Source organism: Taeniopygia guttata, chromosome 5 (genome assembly GCF_048771995.1).
Source record: "Taeniopygia guttata chromosome 5, bTaeGut7.mat, whole genome shotgun sequence".
Taxonomy (NCBI): Eukaryota; Metazoa; Chordata; class Aves; order Passeriformes; family Estrildidae; genus Taeniopygia; species Taeniopygia guttata.
This window is the reverse complement of record NC_133030.1, coordinates 35,520,531-35,541,671: the sequence shown is the minus strand read 5'-3', so window position 1 is coordinate 35,541,671 and position 21,141 is coordinate 35,520,531. Positions and strand designations below refer to the sequence as shown.

Below are 21,141 nucleotides of genomic sequence, written 5' to 3'. Positions count from 1 at the left end.
ACCATTTCTCTTTTCTATTATTTGAGTGCATTAAAATGAGATGTCCAAGTCCTCTGCAGATTCTGGAGTTACTGCAAATTAAGCTGTTTTGCATTCCAGAAGTCATTGTCATGGAGATTTATGAGTATGGGGTCGAAGAGGATATGAATGACACCTGTGGTAGATAAGTTTGTAGATGGGGTACTTTACATCAGTGCCCAGTCTTCTTACCAAATTTGATCCTTTTGAGTAAGAAAAAAATAATCATATCCTGTTTCAGAATAAAGGTAAGAGAGCTACAGATTCCTAGAAGAGAAGATATGTGGGTCTGTATTTGTGTTCTTTTTACCTACCAGTAAAAAGAACACAAATACTGTTCTTTTTACCTACCTTCTTCACTTCCTGAGGAAGCTCCCAGGGAGTCAGGTAACTGCCATTTTAATAGTCTGAGCTGAGGTTATAAGATAGTGCAAGCCACCAGAATGATAAACAGTGTGTACCATTAAACTGGGACAGAGGTCATAGAAATTTATCTAGATCAATACCCAATTCTTAACAAGGGTCAAAGATATTAAGAGGCTCCCCAGGGAAGTGATCACAGCACCAACCTGATAGAGTTTAATAAGCACTTGTACAATGCTCTCAGGTACATGGTGTGATTCTTGTGACTGTCCTGTTCAGGCTGGGAGTTGGACTTTGATGACCCTTATGGGTGCCTTGCAACTCAGAATATTCTGTGATTCTATAGTCTTGCAGTTTATGAAAGTTGCATGAATAACTTTTCGATAAAAGGATCTAATAATGGAAATTTGTCAACAGGTTGCTTGCAGAGTAAGCTCCTTGTCCCAGGAGTAAGCTTACTTACATGATCGTTAACATGTTTTTGTTTTCTTTATAATATTTCATTTTTTTTGTTGCAGTGTACAAGAGGTTGTAATATCATTCTAGATATAGCAACTTTTTGGTTTCAATCTATACTGTAGATGAAACAAATACACTTTTTAATCTTTTCATCGGGTAAAATTTTCAAAGTTTTTTGTTCTTATAACAATTTATTTTTGCTTAACACAGTTTGGAGTTCTTTACTTTCCTCTTGAGAGAATTTCCTCCCTGATTGGACTTTTTTTATATCCTTTTGGGAAAAGGATTCTCTTTATTTAGATGTGAGTGGAACTAACTCATGACTCAGCTGAAAGAAACTTTCCAAACACGATAACCTCAATACCACAAATTCAGTCCTACTTGCCTTTAGGTGGACATAGAAGCTGCTTGTCAGCTTTGTGGCATTTGTTCAGTAATGTCAAGTGAGAGTTTCAAAAAGTTATCATCATGTCTATGGAACTTCATTTCTTTACGAATTTCTGTGATTCTTCTGCTAATGTTGACTGCTTTCATCAAGGGTGGGAGATTTTCAATTATGTTGATAGGTTTCAATACTGCATTTTGAGCTGTAGTGGAGTCAGCCCTTAAAACAATAATGTTGAAGATATACAAAGGGCAGACAATTATTTTCATTAGCCTAAGACTAATAGCTCAAGTCTGAAGTAGGATTTGAAGCTACAAGGTATGTCCAAACACTCCCACTCTCCCACCTATCACTCTCCAAATTGTCTGCATGATCCTGAGCTTTGAGGGGTGTGTTGACTGATAGTGCTCTACACAAATGACCTTTCAAATGAAGGAGTTTAAGTAACAGGCTGCTGCCCTTCTAGAAATGCTTTTCTGCCTCTTTTAGCTTTAATTTTCCAGCATTCTTTCCTTTGCGTGAATGAAAGGATAACTGTTTGGATATGTGAAATGATGATTTATTGTCAGAATCATTACAGTAGTGTTAAAAACAAATAGCTCACCAACTGTCTGTTCTCTTAAACATGTGGTGTATGAGTGCTTCAGTGTTCTGTTCAAAGCAGAGACTTTATCTTTGTTCATACAATAAAAAGATCCCCTTTACATTATTTACTTTAGTTTAGATTACTGTGTTTCCAACTGTCATAAGTATGTCAGAAACACAAGTTTAAAACATTATATTTTACTTGCCAAAACAAGAAATAAAAGAACGAATGGGAAATAGTCTAGCAATTTAAAATATTGCAGCTTTTTTTAAAGCAACAAAAAGACAAAAAAAAAAAAAAAAAGTGGAAGAATGAAGGGCAGCCTGTTCTCCCTTAGCAGAAAATTAAATAGTATTTGTATTTCTGGAAAGCTAACTGTAGTTTGCTCAGGCTATCTAACCATTTTTTCTCTTGATCTGTGTGGGATGTTTTTTGTAGAATGTCCTGAATTGGAAGGATGTGGGAAAGGATCACTGAACCCTGTTCCTGGTCCTGCACAGAAAAACCCCAAGAATCACACCATGTGCTATGTTCCAGGTCTTAGCTGATTGTATTCAGAGTCTTATTTTCCTGCAATATATTATGAATGGCTTTGGAAGAAACACCTGGAAATGCTAATATTGTGTGGTGACAGCAAAATGCTGGAATAAAAGAGGGAAGAAGCTGGATATCCTGGCAGTTCTGCAGTACACCAAGTCTGTTATTTCTGTTCTGTCTTTATAATGGCCATAAAATATGAGCTGGGAGTATGATGTCAATGCATCCACTTTCAATAATTGATATGATGAATAATCTCAACCTTCTGACACTTTCTGTATCTTCTCACATCTCAGGAAACTTCATTCATCAACCACATTTGAAATGTTTAAGTAATCTCAGTGATGTATGGAGCACTGAAACTCCCTTGTTAGAAATCTATGCTACTAACATTCTATCAAATTAAAAAGCCACTGAGCTCTTGTGCATAAAATTATCATAAATTATCTCTGAAGGTTCATTGCTGTTTGGAATGTTTAATTGCTCACTCAGCTGAACTTCAGCAGCTCAAGATTATTAATCAATTTGTCAGAAGGTTTCTCATAATGTCATATTTTACACTGTGGTTATATGCAAGGAAAACCCATGTGCAAGACAGTTTTATGCAGCAAGTCAAAAGTATCCATGCATACCTTTCACAATATTCATTTCATATATTTATGAGGGTATTTTTCAGTTGTTGATTTCTCACAAAACATAAGAAAATTGTAATTACCTCAGTCTAATTTATCTGGGTGGAAAACTAGATTCTCAAAAATATATTTAAAAGTAAAATGGAGACAGATAATAAAAGGTAACTCTTGAATCATTCAATCCTGGCCTACTGTTGATTGTCTTCACTACAATAAATATTCTTCTAAATGCAGTAAAGATGTTTTGAAAATGCCATACCTTAAATGTACATGAACAGCATCTTCAGCCATTTTTCTTGCACAAATGCACAGAATGCATTTTTGGTTTAAAGTAATTTTTCAGGAGAGAATTTAACTTTGATGTACTAAACCATGTATTTAATCTTAATTGAAACACATGTTCCATTATGTGCATTGAATATTTTTTATTATTTTAATGGTTATAAATTCATCCTTTTTATACAGTTTTCTTTCTTTTGTTTTACAAATGCATAAGACTTATTTTTCAAGTGTATAAGACTTTATTAATGGGCTGATGGTAATATTTTTATTTGCAAATTTTTTTATCCGTCATTTCTTTTAGGAGAAACATAGAAGTAGAGGATTCTGCATTTCCTGTTCTGGAGAATTCAAAAGTGGTTTAGATAAACATATTTAATTCTCCTGAAGCCATTTTATTTTCTTAAACCAGAAAAGTTTCAAAATATAAAGACTGGAAAAACCATGGACATTATCCACTTTTTCTACTCCATGAATGATCATCATATTATTCCCATGCATGTGGAAAGATAGAGGATGAAAGCCAACATGTAGTTAATAAATGTCAAGTATCTATTTGATCTTAAGTATTTATGTATAAATAAAGTATATCATACATGGTATTTCTACCAAAAACTGAAAATGAAAGAAAATATCAGGTTGGGTGTTTGTTTTGTCAAGCTTCTTGCATGAAATTAAAATATTGGAATGATAAATATTCTTGTGTGTCAAAAACAAATGGTCCAGCTATCAGAAATTTGCTGTGAACTGGCATTAGTATTTTTTTATTCATGTTTTTCTACTGTATTTCTTCAAAGCCTTTCTTAAAATCTATTATGTCCTTTAGCTGATGATAAAAGGGAAACAAAACAAAAGTAATAAATAAATCACCTACATTTTCTGACATCTGGGGTTATAAAAGCACATCACAACAAATGTAAAGCAGATCCTTGGTACAATTTCATCACCATTACCCAACTCCATTACAACAAAACTTCTAACACCAAAAAATAAAGATTGTCATTATGTTTGGCTTTGATTCAACTCCAAAATGATATGCAGAAGATTGAGTATAATATCGTCTGAAGAAATAGGAAGAGAAGCCAGATCTTCAGATTCCCAATAATATGTCTTAACACATGAATCCTTCCTTCATCACCCTGCTCAACAGTGATGCCTTACAGATGAACAACTGAGCTGTGATTAAACAGCTTATAGACTTTTCAGCATTTGTTTCTTTTTTTTAATCTTTTCATTATACAAGTCTGCCATAGCATATATTAGCACTAGGAAAATATAGGAATTAGAAATGCAGAGACGAACATGTTTAAAATGCACTATGTATGTGGCAGATCACAATTTCTAGAAACATTCAGTTCTGTAAGGTCTTTGTAGTTCTTCCTTTATCCAACATCAATTTATTTTGCCATTGATTACTTCAAATCAACTTGGATGTGAACATACTATTTTAACATATTATGCACGATCCCAAACCTGCACATACTTGGCTCAAATTACCTCAGAACCCTGCTGAAAACAAACTCATCACTAAGAATTGAGACTGTTACTGTTTCAATGAAAAGAATTTGAGGACCAGACAGGAATTTTGTATATTAAAAAGGTTAGGCATTTCTGACCTTGTACAGAGAAAATTAAAGTGGTGCTGTAATTAGCTCATCGATAAATCAATAGGTCTGAATGATAACTGGAATGGTTTGGATGTCAAGAATCCAGAAGCTTATTATGTGTGTAATAAAATAAAGATCAAGGCACATAAGTTAGCATTCACAGCTTTACTTATGTCTGCTAGTTTCTTCTCCTCTCACAACACCATCCCTCTTCTCATTTAATCATGAAAGCTAGATTAACTTCTTTTGTCATTCAACCATTTAGAAAACCTCCCTGGTGATTGAATTTCTTTATAATTTATATCAACTTTGAGCCTGAACCAGAAATTCTAGTGATGTAGTTAGTTACCCCTTGCCCAGAAACAGGTATGCTACAAGTAAAGATTGTAAGTGCAGATATTGTCCTTCCATATGCCAGAACTTCTAAAGTAACACAGTAATGCATGCTTGCATATCAGAAAGTGTGTTATCCTTTGATGTACTTCTTCCTCAATATGACTCATTAATTTAATAGCTCGTAACACTCCATTATGTTAGTCTAGCTATGACATGTTCTGTAGCGTATGTACAAAAGGTTATTATGTAATGTTTACTTGAAAAAGAAATGCTATATTTGAACATAAGAAGAATTAGAAATAGCATTCTGCTATATTTTAACACATAAAAATTTTTTGGCCATGGATTTGTATACAGTTTTTGACATAAAAGAGATTATTTATTCTTGAAACAGAAATGCTGATTATCAAATTTTTACTTAGTCATTTATTTCACTGTCCATTGGAGTCAGTTATTATGGATTTCTCCCCATATATGTCAAGAAGTAATGACTTTAATTGAGAAAGGAAAAACAGTGATCACACAAAAATCTGTTTCGAAGAACTCAGTTCTCAGTGTCTTTTGGAAAACTATGCATCAATGCATTCTCAGAAGACTCCAAAGAAATTTTCTGTGCACTTGATTTCTAAAGCTTGAACTTCTATGGTCCCAGTGATCATTCCAAGCCCTCTTGGAAACTCAGTTTCCAGCAGTAGGTATTTTAGATGCCTAAGTTTAACGGAGTTAGCAAATGATGTCTCCTATCATGCTCAAAATGACTTGATGTAACAGTGAGTAGGCCTCTCAGTGAAAGTGTTTATTGTCTCATACTCTCTGTCATTAATATTGCTGCTGGGTTTTTTATTATCTTATCACTATTTCCAATCAATTGTTCTTATCTCCACCCATGACCTTTACTTTTCATCCTTCCAATTCTTGAGGAGAATGGTAAAGGGAAGAGAGAGGGGGAGAGGGAGGTGGGTAGTGAGTGAGCTTCTGTGTGGTTTGAAATTTCATTTTAAACACTGAACTGAGGAGTACCATTCTTAAACCATGACTGGCACTAGAGAAGTAGTACACCTTTTAAATCAAATTCTTAGTGCTTTTACACTATTGATTTTTCAAGCTTTTCCTGGAAACCTCTGACATACTAAGCCAAAATTATTTTTTTACTTTATAATGCATTAAAGCTATTCACAAAGCAACAAACTGCAGGAGTAAGTTGCTTAAACACACTGCATAGTAAGGATGAATTAACATGTTTTGAATACAAGAGACCAGACGCATTCAAGTCTCCCTGGATGACACAGGTTATCCACAAAATGACACAAACATTGCTTCTTTTTTTGGGACAGGCATCTGTCAAACATTACCCTTCTAAAATCTACAGGGACATTACTTCAGCCATTTCCCATTGACACATCTTTTCTCTGTCATTTCTTCAAAATGCTTTCAGCAGGTTAAAATGGTTATTACTTCATCAGATGTCCTTGGGAGGGAGGGTAGTTAAAAGAATTCTTTGCATATAGACGGCTCCTACTGGGTAATGAATCTCATGCCTGAAAGCGTGGTTCTTCTAAAGAATCCCCCTAATGATTCACAAACCTCCTTCAGCAAGATGGTGATGCGAAGGGCAAGCAGACATAGGGAATTTTATTGCCAACTGCACTCTACCCTGTCTAAAAACATTACAAACTGCAATATTCATTTACATTATTAAAAACACAGGATTTATCTTTGTGTTCTTCTATAATGGCTATGCAGGCTACCCATACTTGTCTTGATAGTAGGTAAAACAGTAGTCAGCCATTAATTGTTAGCATCAGGCTTCTTAGGCAGTTGGAGACATTTTCATTTTAAAAGATAAATATATTTAGTGGGCAAGGTTCCTTCCAGAGTCTATGTTTCTTTTGAATAAGATAACCCAACAGCCAGGAATGAAGTGACAGATGGAAGTGCAGAGTTTCTCTACACTGATCAGGTTCCATTTTGTTTGTACCATCTGATTAGCAGGAACAGCATAGATGAATGATTGATTATGTCACCTTCATGGCTTCTGAAATTTCTCTCCTATGTATCTGATAATAGTTCATACAAAGGTGGTCCATACCACCAGTAGTGGCAGTAATTATATCCTTTGAGATCCCAAACCATCTTCTCAGTACCAGAAAGTATAAGTAAACAACAACAGTGAACTTTGTGCAAAACTAATTCTGATAAGAGACCAACCAGTTGGAATTCATACCATAAAGCTGACGATAGCTGTCGAAATTGAATTAACATGATGGTTAAACAAAAAGACAGAGAGTCTGTGCATATTTGAATTCCAGCTTCTGCAGCTAGAAAGAAAGTGTATGGTGCCAGTACCATTTTCTGCATGGCTACCAGTGGCAGGCCTTCACCCTTGAACCATTTCTGATATATCCTACAGGTCTGCTGTTCTTTTCTTGCTGTTCAATGTGTTGCACCACCACATAACACTCTATTAGTAATGACCATATGGAATTTCTTGTCATCTCTGATATTCTCTACAAGCTCTTTAAACTCTACAGTGAATAAGAGATTAATTCCTATAAAGTGCAGAATTTCCTTAAATATTTTTTTTTCAGTTACATTTCAATATTTTTGAGAGAAGAAAATTGGCCAGAAGTACTAGTTGGGCAAGTGCTCTGTTGAGTTGTTGACATTGTTCCACATAATCAGAAATTGGTATGGAAAGACTCCAAGCTTTCTTCTGCTACTATGTCATTTCAGTGCTACTTCCTTTGATTTTCCCAAGAAATGTTTTCTTTCAGTTAATGTTTATGATTGACTTCACGACCTAAGCAGTACAGCTAATGTATTGAAATGTATTCTCCTTGCTTTTGGGTGTTGAGTCTAATTATGTCACCCATGAAAAGAAACAATTTTGCTCATGTGGCAGAAATCAATTTTTTACCACTGCAATTCAAAACTCAATTTCTTTCAGTTCAAGTTCATTAGGAACCAAATCAAAACAGAAATTCATGTTCATCAGGTTTCAGTTAGCTAAATATAAAAAAAAATATATTTATCACTGAAATGCATCCGTGTGCCAAAGAGAATTTCACAAAATACGACTTATTTTATAACTCAAGGCATCATTTTGTTATTATTTTTGAACACTCCTGGAAATTTCTGCTGTGTGAATCATTCAGTGTCTCTCTCTCACTGCTAGTGCATGTTGGTGGGTTTAGAGGAGAAGCTTATTGCAGATACAATAGGCTTTATAATTTTAGGGAAAAAAAAAATTACTGATCGTAACACAAATATTACACGCAAGAACTCCAGTCAGTTTTATATGTCCATATACAGTGTGCATATTTTAATATTATAAGGGTTTGGTTTCCACCACCCGTTTCCTTAAAAAGGAGAATATTTTTTTTAAATTATTAGATTAATGTATCTAGTAAAAGAAATTATTCCTTTACTTATGTACAAGGCAGACATGGGCAAGCTTCTCATACACATAAATGCTCATACTTGATACCTCAGTCACTTTGGGAGAGATTTGTTTTTATGTAACTACAGCTAGACCTGTCTGTCTTGATAGTTTCCATCTAAGTATAAACTACAGAGCTGATGCATTTTGACACCTGGATTTCAAATTTGTATTTTTTTAGTTTAGTTTTTAACAAGAAAATAGAAGAGGAGAATGGGAAGTTCAATCTCTGATGTGCTTGATCACTGGCACACTGGAATAATATGGAGCAAAATAAAGTTCTAGAACTGTAAAAATAGCTGTCTTCACCACTAAGTAATTAATTTTTTAAGTGATCTGAAGTTATTATTATATTTATAAGCCTTGACATTTCTTACAGCTGGTTTTTATAGCACTTTATATACCTAAAAAAGATATCCAACTGAAGATGTCAAACAAAGATGAGAAGGGAAATAACTGTATTCAGTTTAAGTTTCTTCTACTATTAACTAAATAAATAATTTCTTTAAGACAATTTTAGACTTTCTTTATTTTCAGCTTCTGTCTTCAGACTGTCTATATCACATGGCCAATTTCTAGAATTTATATCAAGAAAAACAATTCCTCGGATAAGAACTGCAGAAGTGCAGTAACAATTCAAGGCATCTGCAGTGGGTAGACGGGGAGAGAGGTTGAAGCATGAATGTCCTTAAAAATAAAAGAAAGCTTTCAGTCTAATTCAACATAATGTGGTAGCCCATAGATATATTAAACTTAATCAGGTAACCAGAGTAAGTGGAATTTTGAACATCAATGTACTCTATTAATACATGAGACAAGCATGGTGGGGAAAAGGCCAGAAAGATGTAATTAAGATTAAGACCAAATTAAAAAAATTTGTTTTTTCAAAATGTATAGGCAATATGTAAAAAAGGGTAGAATTATGATGATAACTGCTGCTGGATAAAATAGAAAACTGCTGCTGGATCAAACGTCTGTAAATGCATTATTCTGACTTGGAGTGCACACCAGTGAAAATAATTTTGAAGCCAATGGCAATAATAATGTCAGAAAAAAAGGTGACTTGCTAATTATAATTTCTAGGCAAGTTACAAAGAGAATTTTAGTTTTCATTACTTATTTATTTATTTTATTTTTTATTTCAAGTCAACAGTTTGTTTTATTAATATTTTCACTTGTAAATTGGATCCATCTTTGTGTAAGTTTTAATGATTTACAATTTTGTTTTCAAATATCATAATAACACTGTTAGAATTACAACATAATTTAGATTACAGGAAAGAAGGCTTCTGACATCTATCTTCCTCCATTAGATTATATTTATTTAACACATAGGTTTAGTGAAGTTGTAGGTGAAGTTTTGAGTCTAAATTAGGAAATGGGGCTTATTCTTTGATCCTTTATGGTCAAGCAGAAATTTTAAAAATCACACATTTTTCTCCTGGGCACAATTAAATTCTAAAATATGATGTCTTTTGACAACTGTGAGTAAACTTTTAAGCTTAACAGAAAAGGTATTTGCTCTATTCATTTTAGTGCTTTACTTTATAAATAGTAAAATACATGCTAATTCTGGGATTTTTTAGTATCACAAAGTGCGTAGAGATGTAATGAAAACAACAGAATTCTGAATGTTGTTTGAGCTGCACTTTGAGTTACAGCTATGTACTTGCTATCCATATTGTTTTACTGTTCCTTCATCTGACTGATTCCTCCAGGCACAACCCCAACGAAAATATTAAGTGTATTAACATGCCATTACTATTTTAAGGGATAAAGTGATAGTGACGAGAAGTAATAGATGTCTATGCACAATGCATTCTACTGGGAAGTCTCTGACATTTAATGGTGAAATTCAGCTGCCTCAATGCTGAAAGTCAACAGCTGAAAACAATTTAAACAGGAACTGAAGATTAGACACAACTGAAAGAATGGGCAGAACTACAGGCCAAAAAATGGTATTATTCTTCTGTTCTACCAAAATAATGCAATTTTTTTAGATTTTATTGCCCTTGTGGTATTCTCTTTGTTGGCCTGAAAAGTAAAAGGCCTTTGACAATTAAGTCTCTTTTTATCAGTTTGATATAACATTTCTTAATAGCTATATACTATTGATAAATTACACTTTATATATAGTCTCCCTATAAAATTACAAAAATTCCATTACTTAATGATTTGACTTTTACACATATTTGGGTAAGAAGGTGGAGGTGTTTTGTTTCTTCCTATCTCTTCCTTTTTGGAAAAGACTTTAACAAATGTCAGTCTGAATTCCTCCTGAAAATACTTTCATTTTGTAGCTTACACAAGCAGAAGAAAAATGGGAAGTTTCAGGTGTATAGATATAACACCTAAAAAATTAATAGAGGCTAAGTGTAAACTATCTATCTTTAGAGTGAAAAGTAGTTATGGCACTGAGGCAGAATTTCTTAAGAGTTTAATTACTGACTTCTGAGGTTTTCCCTACAGCACAGAATGGCAAATCTCTGTAGAGGTTTCCCAGATAATTGAAGAGTGGGAATAAGACAGAAAACGGCCTGGGTTTTCCTTTTGTATTTTGAAATCAAGTTTTCATTCAAAGAATTAATAACTTTGGTATACCCAGAAAAAAAATAAAGCCCTAGGAAACTGGTTCTCTGCTATCAACTGTCAGCTGAGTGTTGGCTGGTTGGTTGTTTTGTTATCTGATCAGTAACTTTATGACAGGAGATAAAACCTCCATTCTACATTGCCAGAAGAAGGCTTCTACTTTCTGGTTAATGTGGAAAGTTGCTGTGGAAAGACACAGTAGGATTAATCTTACCTAAGTTTAGCCTTCAAAAAATGTCAGAATTGCAACTATATCTTCATTAAGCTAAGGTCAGACATACAAGTAAATGCTTCATATGAGTTCCTGGCACAAAGCGTTTAGTGACTCAGCTGCAGCAACACAATGGTTAAAAGAAGCACACAATTATCTATTCTGAATTTGGGCCTGGCTGCCCTAAGTATCCAGCTGTTAGATGAAGTTTACATTAATAAAATATTTGTCCTTACCCAAGGGCATTCTGAGTGGCCTGTATAAAGAACTCCGGAAAAATGAAAAGTAGATTTGTTCCTAGCAGGCAGGAAGGAAGTTGTCAGGCAGGAAGAGGATATGGACCTGTTTGCATGCAAGGGTCAGTATTTGGTTGCTGGATATTTCCTCCCTGTCCACACGACAAGAAAACCCTCAATTTCCTGCGCTGGACAAATGGCAGGAAAGGGTGTGAGAGTTATTGAATGACATTATCATCTTATAGCTTCATCAGTGAGGAAGGCTGCTTTCCAAAACTGAGAGCAAAGGACTGAATTTATAGACCAGATATAAGCAGCTTAAATTGTTGAGGGGTTCTTACTTAGTTTCCTTAAATGAATTCAGTTAAGATGCTGTGCCATTCTTTTCCATAGGTTCATTAATATTTTCCAGCTTTTTATTCATCAAATTACTTAAACTGTGTATGGAACATACCTGAAGAATTGGAAATATCTACAGAAACAAACCTTAATGACTCTATTTCAAGCAGGAATGTTAAAGACTTCAAAAGTTAACATTTTTTAAGGAGCAGCTTCTTTGGTACTTGTTTGTTGCTTTCGGATTTTTTAAACTAAAACTGGTAAGACATTGAAGACTGGCAAACATCTACTCCATCAGATAGCTTGTGTGATCATAGAGCTCACCAACCAATAAATAAAACAATTTGACCCTGGAAATATTCAATCCCATGTTAAATACAAACTCTACGCATTCTACTCAGGCCGGAGAGGTTATTTGCATGAGATGAAATTTTTGGGTGCTTGCAGGAAAGGTCATATGACTAAACCTGTTAAGTTTAGTGATTAAGCTATCTTTCACTATTAATTTTTTTGTGGACATTATTTTTTGCAGAATTTGGTTCACAGTCCTTTTGTTTACCCTTTTCTGAAACCTTATCCTTTTTAACATACTTACTGAAAAAATACATTCAGCTGTATACACAAGCTCAAAATTGTATGGAATTGGTTTGTGGTGCAAATCAGGAGGGACCCAAAATAGTCCAGGTCTGTTACTTTTTTCTAGGCTTTCTAAACACACCATGTATGAGCGATGGGAATATATATGCAACATGAAGTTATAAATCTGATTTGAATAGCTGCATGCAAGAGACAGTGCAAGCTAATATCTATTTTATAGTATTTAAGTAAAAAATTTATATGACTTAATATAAATTTCCTCATGCTGCTGGAGAGATGTTTGTGTTTACTGAGTGCTAGATTAGAAATTCTGTATGGATTGGCTGTGGGACACAGCACAAAAATTCCATAAATGCATTTTTTTCACACACATGTGTACACCTATGTTTATTTATTGCATTAATCTACATAATGGCAAACACACTTCAGAAAGTTATAGGAGAGGTCATTCATCTATAGCAAATGAGGCACAGAAGAGACATGATGAATTGTTTTGTAGGCCCTGAACTGCAGGGACATAAATAAAGTATCCTCTGGGCTACACCGGGGATCTAGTTCAAAAAACAGAAAAAAGTGAAAAAGATGATGGAACAAAATTTATTCCTCTCTTTGTTTTTTGGTGCAAATTTTTCTTTGACACATACCATTTAACTGAGAGATGTTCCTGTGCAGCCATAACTTTTAATATGTACGGTATGATAAACATTGCATTTGCACCACTTCATCACTTCCACCACTACTGCAATAACAAACAAATAAACAATAAAATAATAAAGTTTTCTTCAGTTATTTTATAGTAATTAGTCTAATGTCACATGAAGTTTACATTTACATATAGAGCCAATATAATTTATATTCTTAGAGGATCTTAAATATTGATAACATGATATATGATGGAGTTATTTCACTGGATAATATTAATAAGATATCTATGTCCTATTTTATTATCAATGCCATTGTATGATATCATGGCCCTTTATGCTATGAGCATACTAGGCAAGCTAGTTAATAAGAATTTAATTTATGGCACAAATCTTTCACAGCATAGAAATTCCCTAAACCTCATCATACTTAACTGCTATATTCAGGATAAATTAACTGTGTCCTTAGATTAATAAACAGAAAACTCTATGTAAATTAGATACATATTACTATCTGTGAGAATGCAATAGCACAGGTGTTCTTTCATTCAGGTGTAAATCCCCATGGAGAGAATTAGTCCTGAAGTCCTTCAGAGAAAAGGGAGAATCTCAGAATGGAGGGGAAACTCTCTTACTCTTTTACTTACCATCTTAAATCATATCACAGCCATATTTCCTCCCCACCCTCACAAATCTGGTGGATAAACAGAAGATCTGGTATATCAAAGAGGCTGAACACAACCATTGCAGCTTTAAACTTGCACATGCTTCCTTTCTATGCTGATAGCCTTCAAAGCATCAGAGAGAGGCACAATGTTATCTTGACTGTTGCTCTGAAAATTTAACGTGTTTTTTTCATACTGGCTTGATAGGAAAGAGTATAGCAGGTATGAGAAAGAGTTTTCCCACTCTGTTTTGAAAAAATTGCAACCAATCAAAATCAAGGAAATCCCTGCAGCGAGCCCTGAATCTTTGGAAACCAACATAATTCACATCAATTTTGTGTTCTGACTCAAGCAGGGAGGTAACTGTGTCTTCTCAGACTAAGCTGTGATCACAGTGATTATGTGAACTCTTCCTGGGGCCTAAGGACAATGACTAAGAAGGAAAAGTATACAAACAAGTAAACCAAAACGTCTTTAAAGCAGAAAAGATTGGCATGTAATGACATAGTTTGAAGAGAACAATACCAGGACAGCAACTAGGAAAAGAAGAGAGTCAACCACATTACAGAACAAATTTACAGACCAAAAGAGGAAAAACTTGGCCTTCTGGAAAAAAATGTAAAATTCCCCAGGAAATGAGTAATTCATGGATCCTTCTTTTTCCAGGGTAGTACCTTGAACTTTATGAACCTCCTATTGTTGGAGTTGTGAGCAAAATCTTAAGCTTACTAAGAATATCACAACATTTTAATACTGATTACTGAAAAAAAAAAAATGTAGAGCCGTGAAAAAGCCCAGTTTTCTTCATATAAGCAATGTGACCACTCATTAGTTAAGTAAAATGTTTTCTGCTTTCCATTTGCATTCCCACAAAAACTAAGGTCTCCTCATTTATCTCTGTCCTTTTCTTCATAAAGCATCTAAATATTTATATTCTGATAATGAAGAAACTGAGAAACAGAGACTTCTTTTACAGAAGTACATTCATTTTGAATGTAGGAAACTAGGCTGAGAACCCAAGCTCCCACATTTCTAGTAAAACAGTCTATCCAGTGGACCACGTTTCTTCCTAGAGTTGACTCTGTGCACAGCTGCTATACAATGTCAGTTGGGGTTTTATTTTTCATTCGTTTGCACGCCATCTGTCCTGTGAGTAAAAAACAAGAAGCTATTTAAACATTCTTCTCCACTGATCTCTTTCCTTCCTTCCTTCCGTCCGCCAATAGGCTGGGAGCAGAATGGTTTGTTAAATTGCAGTTTACCTAGATACATGGATATGCATATAACTGAAGACAATGCCACCTAAGAGTCCCTCAACAACTTTAAAAAGAATGCCTTTTTCACCTTTTCCCAGAAAAATACTTTCAGCTTAGGAAAACAATCATGACATTGCTAATCTCCCGAGTAGGGAAGTTATTGAAGCCATTACATAATATCACATCGTTATATATGTACTCATGGAATATATCCCTTTCTTTTTCTTCCCATACCCTCTCTTTCTCTTTTTTCTCCTTCTCTTCCTCTCTCTATGTGTGCGTCTCTCTCTCCATTACTGTTCCTCTTCCTCTCGGTAGCCACATTTACTTTTTTGAGTCAATGAACTACACAAAAGATTTGCAAAACAACTATTAAATCACAGATATCTGTCCCCTTGCCACTGCAGCACATACCTGTAATCCCCAGGTAAAAAATATAAAAGGTATTATACAGAAGCTGAGCTTAATCTTTGTCCTTAATCAGACATGGCCTCTGTCCATTCTTATTATGACAATTGGTATACCATCACACCTGTCTGCATGTCTTCTATTTCTGAAGAAGATTTAGGACTGAAGATGTTGATAAAGGAGATACATGCCTATGCCTTAGCATAGCTGTCAGAGAAAATAATTAAGATGAACATAGGCTCAGCTGTGGATATATGCTGCTTTTTGCTAAATCTTCCATAGGGCTGTAAGTTAAAGCAAAAAACAGAGCAGTCATCAGTGGGTAAAATCTTACAGTAGTGCAGAAAGATCTGCCAGAGCCCATCTGTTGAAGCTCTTCATCATATGCTTTGGGTTTATGCTTTCTCCTGCTGTGCACAGGCAGCTCTCAGTAGATTGAGGGAAAGCCAACAACAACACCAGGCAGGTGCAAGGTACAAGTCTTGATGAACACTAAATGTGGATTGGGTGCAGCCCAGTGTGTTACAGGAGCAAGGCTTTCAACATTTTCAGGTACTCAGTGAGTACTTGAAAGAGTAGGGGTAGAATAGTTCAGTATTCCTAAAGAGGCTATGAGGGTGCTCTGACCTATTGATCCTGGACATCTCTTGGGAGCTATTGACATAAGAGATTTCCCTTTTTTTTACCAAGATAATAGGTTTTCAGTACATCCTTGTCCAGAAACTGTCCTCTACTTTGGAACTTGATCTCTGCTTTTTCTTGAAAATATGCAGCTTTTGCTGGATACCTGGAAAAAACTAGCTTTCTAGAAGCATTTAGGTTTAAAATGTGTTTGTGCTTACATTTAAAGGAGAAAAAAATGTTTCTATGTGTTCTGAGTATGTTTAAATTTGTCATCTTCTGAAAGACATTTATGTTGTATGCTCAAAAAACCTGTTATCGATCCATGCTTGATAGAGTTTTACATTACCAGTGACTGATTTTCAGGAAGCTGAACCCCTGCAGCTTCTATTGACTTTAACTGTCTCTCTGAGTAGTCAGAAGTCCTGTAAACCCTACTCCCATGATATATTAGACCTCTGTATTTATAAAATTGGTCTTGTGATAAGCAGGCAAATAATAAGTCATGCTCCTTGCTACATATCAAATGCTCATGACTCTAGATTTCCCTTAGGAATCATGTAATGCACGTTAACAGTTCTCACATATTCTTTGACAGTGGAAATATGGAGTACCGCTTTGGTCTTCTGATCTCTAGCTTTTATCTTCATTAAGGGAAAAGAGACCTTCTGGTTTTCTTCAAATATAGCATGATGTACACCAAACATATCTTTCAGCTATTGGTGTAAAACCCCCAGTACTAACAGGCAATGTAATTAATATTGATGTGAATTATCAGGTTATTCCACTTTATTGCATTTACTGACTGTGTGATGTGCTGAATATAAGAGAAACACCTGTTGTTAGTTGTTATGTAAACACTTTTTTTACCTTTTGAGCATGTATTTTACTGTAATGTCCTATATATATGTCCAGATTTCTTCTGGCAAGCAGCTTCAATTTATTAAAATAGAAATATTGTGTATGATGAGAACTTTTCAGAACATGTAAAATATTTTGTAATTCTTTTCTGATTTTTATAAATACTCTTAGTTGTGAACAGCAACCGCCATGAACGTTTAAAGAAAGTAAAATGGAAATTTAGCTTTTTTTTGTTGGATATTTTTCACAGTACATCCTCCAGCAACTTTATCTTCACGAAGTTATGTCAATACCTTCAGCCAAAACATAAGGCTTTCGTCCAATTTGTATGCTCGTCTCCAAAGAGAAAATTTTTGGCTGACAAGGAAGAGGATTTAGACTACAAACTTTGCTTGTCTGGAAAATTGTACTATGGGGAAACAGTCTAGACATGCAAACCCTTCTTGCCAGGACTGATTTTTCCTCCCAGGCTCTACATGTTGTCTTTTCTCTACTTCCCATTTTCGAGTCTTTAATATTTGTTTCGTGTCAAGTGACTATGCGTAATTTTTTTTGTCCATCTCCATCTTCCTCTGAGTATGGCATCTAGAAGACCATACCTTGTGCTATCAATCTCACTTTTTGAGAGTTTTGTACAATATACTTGATCCTCTTCTTTCATTTCTAGATTAAATGGGCAAATTTATGTGTTTTGTTCATCTCCTTCAAGGGTGAATATACTGCAGAGGAAACCTCCCAAGATAAATTATAAGTGAACCATTTCAGCTTAGCTGCTAGTGGTTTGGGTGGTCCTGTGGTTTGCAGGTCAAGATATTAGCACATCCTTAGTATGATAAGAGATGCACAAACAACTACACCCATTCTGACCAGGGATGATTCATTTTACAGAGGGGAGGGAATGTTTCCGCAGCTGTCCTGCTGAGGGGATGTACAACAGAAAAGCCCATTTAATCACTCACCATGGGCACTTCCATGGAAGTCCTAAGAGTGGAAGTTTCAAGAGGGACATCTGAATCAGTGTGTCCCCTGTCTGCCCTGCCTATATCACTTTACACTTGATGCTCTTTGGGGCCTGTGCTAGCACTTTCTAGTCTCTCAGGGTTATGGGTTGTAAGGGATTTCTGCTGCTGAAGGCCTTCTCAGGGAAAGCTCCTTTCACTTCCAGCTCTCAGATGTTTGGCACAAACCCAAAAAGAGTATGGTTCCCCTGCTAATTAGTAGATGTTCAGATATTACAAGTTCTGTTTACTGTGTGTCCAATGCTTGATGAACAAATGAATACAAATGATGGCAAAAATACAGTGGAGATGTGACAGGGATAATTCCCTTGATGAAGACTTGACAGTTACGTAAAGGGCTTAAAACCATGAAATTTAAAATAATTAGGCTCTTTGATTAAACAAACAATCAATCAAATTGCTCTTTTATTTTGTTCTTCTTTTTTTTTTCAAAAAAATAGCACTTTTGAAACAGCAGCTTGTTCAGGGTGTCATAGCCCTACCAATAGCATACAAAGAAGAGTGTTTCAACAGGGCTAGTTCTTGCAATATTACAATTGAAAGACAGCAAATTTTAAAGACTGAGGAAGAAATTCTTGTTAAAGAACACCATGACTCTTAAGCTACCAACAAATTTCAAGGTGACAGTGCCAAATCTTTTACCTTCTTCCAGCTCTTTGTTTTTCTGTTCATTCCACATCACAGACCAACTATGGCAGTATTGAATGAGTTAAGCCAGAGCTCATACAGAAGTGAATGAACTACAATCTACAGCTTGTGGGTCATCTGCCCTCTAAATCCCATGATGTGCTTTTAAGCATAGATAAATAGAGGAGAGAAAAACTGAGGACTATTCTCTTGTAACAGCATTCCTTCCATTACAAGGGCAAAAGTAGATATAGAAGCAACACTGCTTTTAGAAGGCATGGAATCATATTAATAACTTCTATTGCTAACTTTTGGGTCACTGCTGGAAAAAGTAGTGACTACGTGATTAATTTATAATTTTGGCAGAGACTTCTGGGGCTATTGTTTGTGTTAACTGTGAGCTGTGGCTTCTGTTCTCTTCACAGTGCCTCTCCTACAAAAGAAAAGTTGTGACTGTGAGGAATCTGCCTAGGAGCCATGAGTCTTTAGAGGTAAGTCTTCCTTTGTATACTTTTATAAGGAAAGCTGAAAATTTGGTCCCTTAACAAAAGCTCCATCCTGTTCTAAAGCAATTTCTTAGGCACACAGACTGTGTGAAGCTGACTCTCAGTGAAATTGTTTTTCTTGCTCAAACATAAACAAACTTCAGGATCAAGTTGCTGATCTTAAAACAACTATTAATTTTAATTTTGGAAATACTCTATTTTACTTTGTTAAATTTTATACTTTAAATGTTTGTGCAACTGATCTCTAAAATGAAAAAGGAAATCACAGCCTCTGTGATCACAGAAAGTGTGGAGGATTCAGAGCAAAAATACTGTATGAAATGGGAGGAGTACTTTGACTCTGAGAGCCATGTCACCAACTCCATAGTGCTCAAAAAAACCCAAACTTATCAATGGAAAACTAGACAAGCTAGGAGTGGAGCTATGAACATTCACATTTAGCACAAAAACAAGGGGTGTCACTTTTTCATGCTGTGTGAACAGCACAGCAGGTAAGGAAGGGCTACAACTACTATCATAATGATGTTTATCGCAGAAAACCTTTGCAACTTTATCTGTACATTATGTACACAGGTAACAAATTCAGTCAGTTCTTTAGCTGTGAACTTTAACTAAACCTTGTGTGATCAGAGCTAGGATTTGAATCATGTCACTGAGAGGTGCAGACAAGATACTGTTTCTGGTGTTAGATATTTCTGATTAGGTCATATTATTGTGAACCCTGTAGGACCAAGCTTTCACACCTGACTAGATCTGACAGTCTTCCAGGCAGACCATATATCCCTCAAGAGAAAGAGACAGCCTTGCGGCTATGACAAAGTTGTACTGCCCTAGGGGAGTCCTGCAGATGCAGAGACCAGAGAAAGTTACATGTTCAGCCAGGGATATACTAGTTCACAAATGGGATTAAACTACATATTGCTTTAGTGCCATATCTATTGAAAATATTGGAAAAGATATTATAATTGCAGAAATAGCACTCATCTCATGTGTAACCTCCTTCCTTGAGCCATTTTTTTTGTTTTGGAAGCTCATTTACTTCTCATTTTGGTCACGGGGCAGAATATGTGTGGCTTTTTACTGTCTGCACTATCTACACGGGTAGTCACTAGAGTGTGTCCTCCCTTTTTCTTATGCCCATTTCAGATTTTATAGACACTAGTTAAAAAAACTGCAAAGAAGCCTTAAAATAATGATCAAACGTAAGAAGAAATCCTTAGTCCTGTGAATGAACAGGGAGGGTGAAAAACTGATCTCTCCACTATTGACCAGTTTTCCCATTGGAATCTTCAGAGAGATTTCTTCAGAGACCTGTAATTTTGGGAAGCGTAAATCTTTCTTGGTCAACTTGGATTGAAAAAAATGCTATTTTAAAAAACCCCAGATAATTATAAAAATGTGACTGTGCTGTAGCACTAAGCATTTCTAAAACAGTGCTCACTAGTTCTGACAGTGTTTTCATCCCTAAATGCTGGGTGTGCTTTCAGGGCATAGTAGAGTAAGCAAGGCTATAGCCTGCAGGGGCTGCTGTCATGCAAGAATAATTATACTAGGATGGAACAAACAATCAAACTGTAAGGACAGATGTTGTTTGGTTTTGTTTTATGTTAAGGGCTAAGTTTATGTTCCACATTAACAGAAACAGTACCTTTTTGTGGAAGTCTTGGGATACTTTCCAGAACTGATTAAGAACTAAGGCATATACTTTTCAACATGTTGGGATCTCCTATCTGAGAGGATGTCCTGTTTACATTTTGTGCTTTAGCTAAGTAAGTATGTTGCATAAGTGCTTCAGAAATGAGGTGAAATATAAGAGGGAAAGATGGCTCAAAATGGATTTTCACACAGGTTTGAAAAATGACACTTGCATGACCTCTGTCATCAAACCATTTGGGATTAGTCCTACAAAGGTATAGTTTTAATG

At 35.3% G+C, this 21,141-nt stretch overlaps 3 long non-coding RNA genes across 5 annotated transcripts in view; 2 read left to right on the top strand and 1 right to left on the bottom strand.

Moving 5' to 3' along the window:
• LOC115495533 (uncharacterized) overlaps positions 1-3,954 on the top strand; it is a 49,036-nt gene extending 45,082 nt beyond the window's left edge. Inside the window, exon 6 of the long non-coding RNA XR_005980681.2 lies at positions 2,250-3,954. This is a non-coding gene — a long non-coding RNA (uncharacterized lncRNA). The remainder of the gene's footprint in view (positions 1-2,249) is intronic.
• Positions 1-21,141, bottom strand: part of LOC115495532 (uncharacterized) — a 114,916-nt gene that overhangs the window by 6,913 nt on the left and 86,862 nt on the right. The gene's annotated exons all lie outside the window — the stretch shown is intronic.
• LOC140684298 (uncharacterized) overlaps positions 16,317-21,141 on the top strand; it is a 34,118-nt gene continuing 29,293 nt past the window's right edge. For all 3 annotated transcript variants that reach the window (XR_012056368.1, XR_012056370.1, XR_012056369.1), the window contains exon 1: positions 16,317-19,202. This is a non-coding gene — a long non-coding RNA (uncharacterized lncRNA). The remainder of the gene's footprint in view (positions 19,203-21,141) is intronic.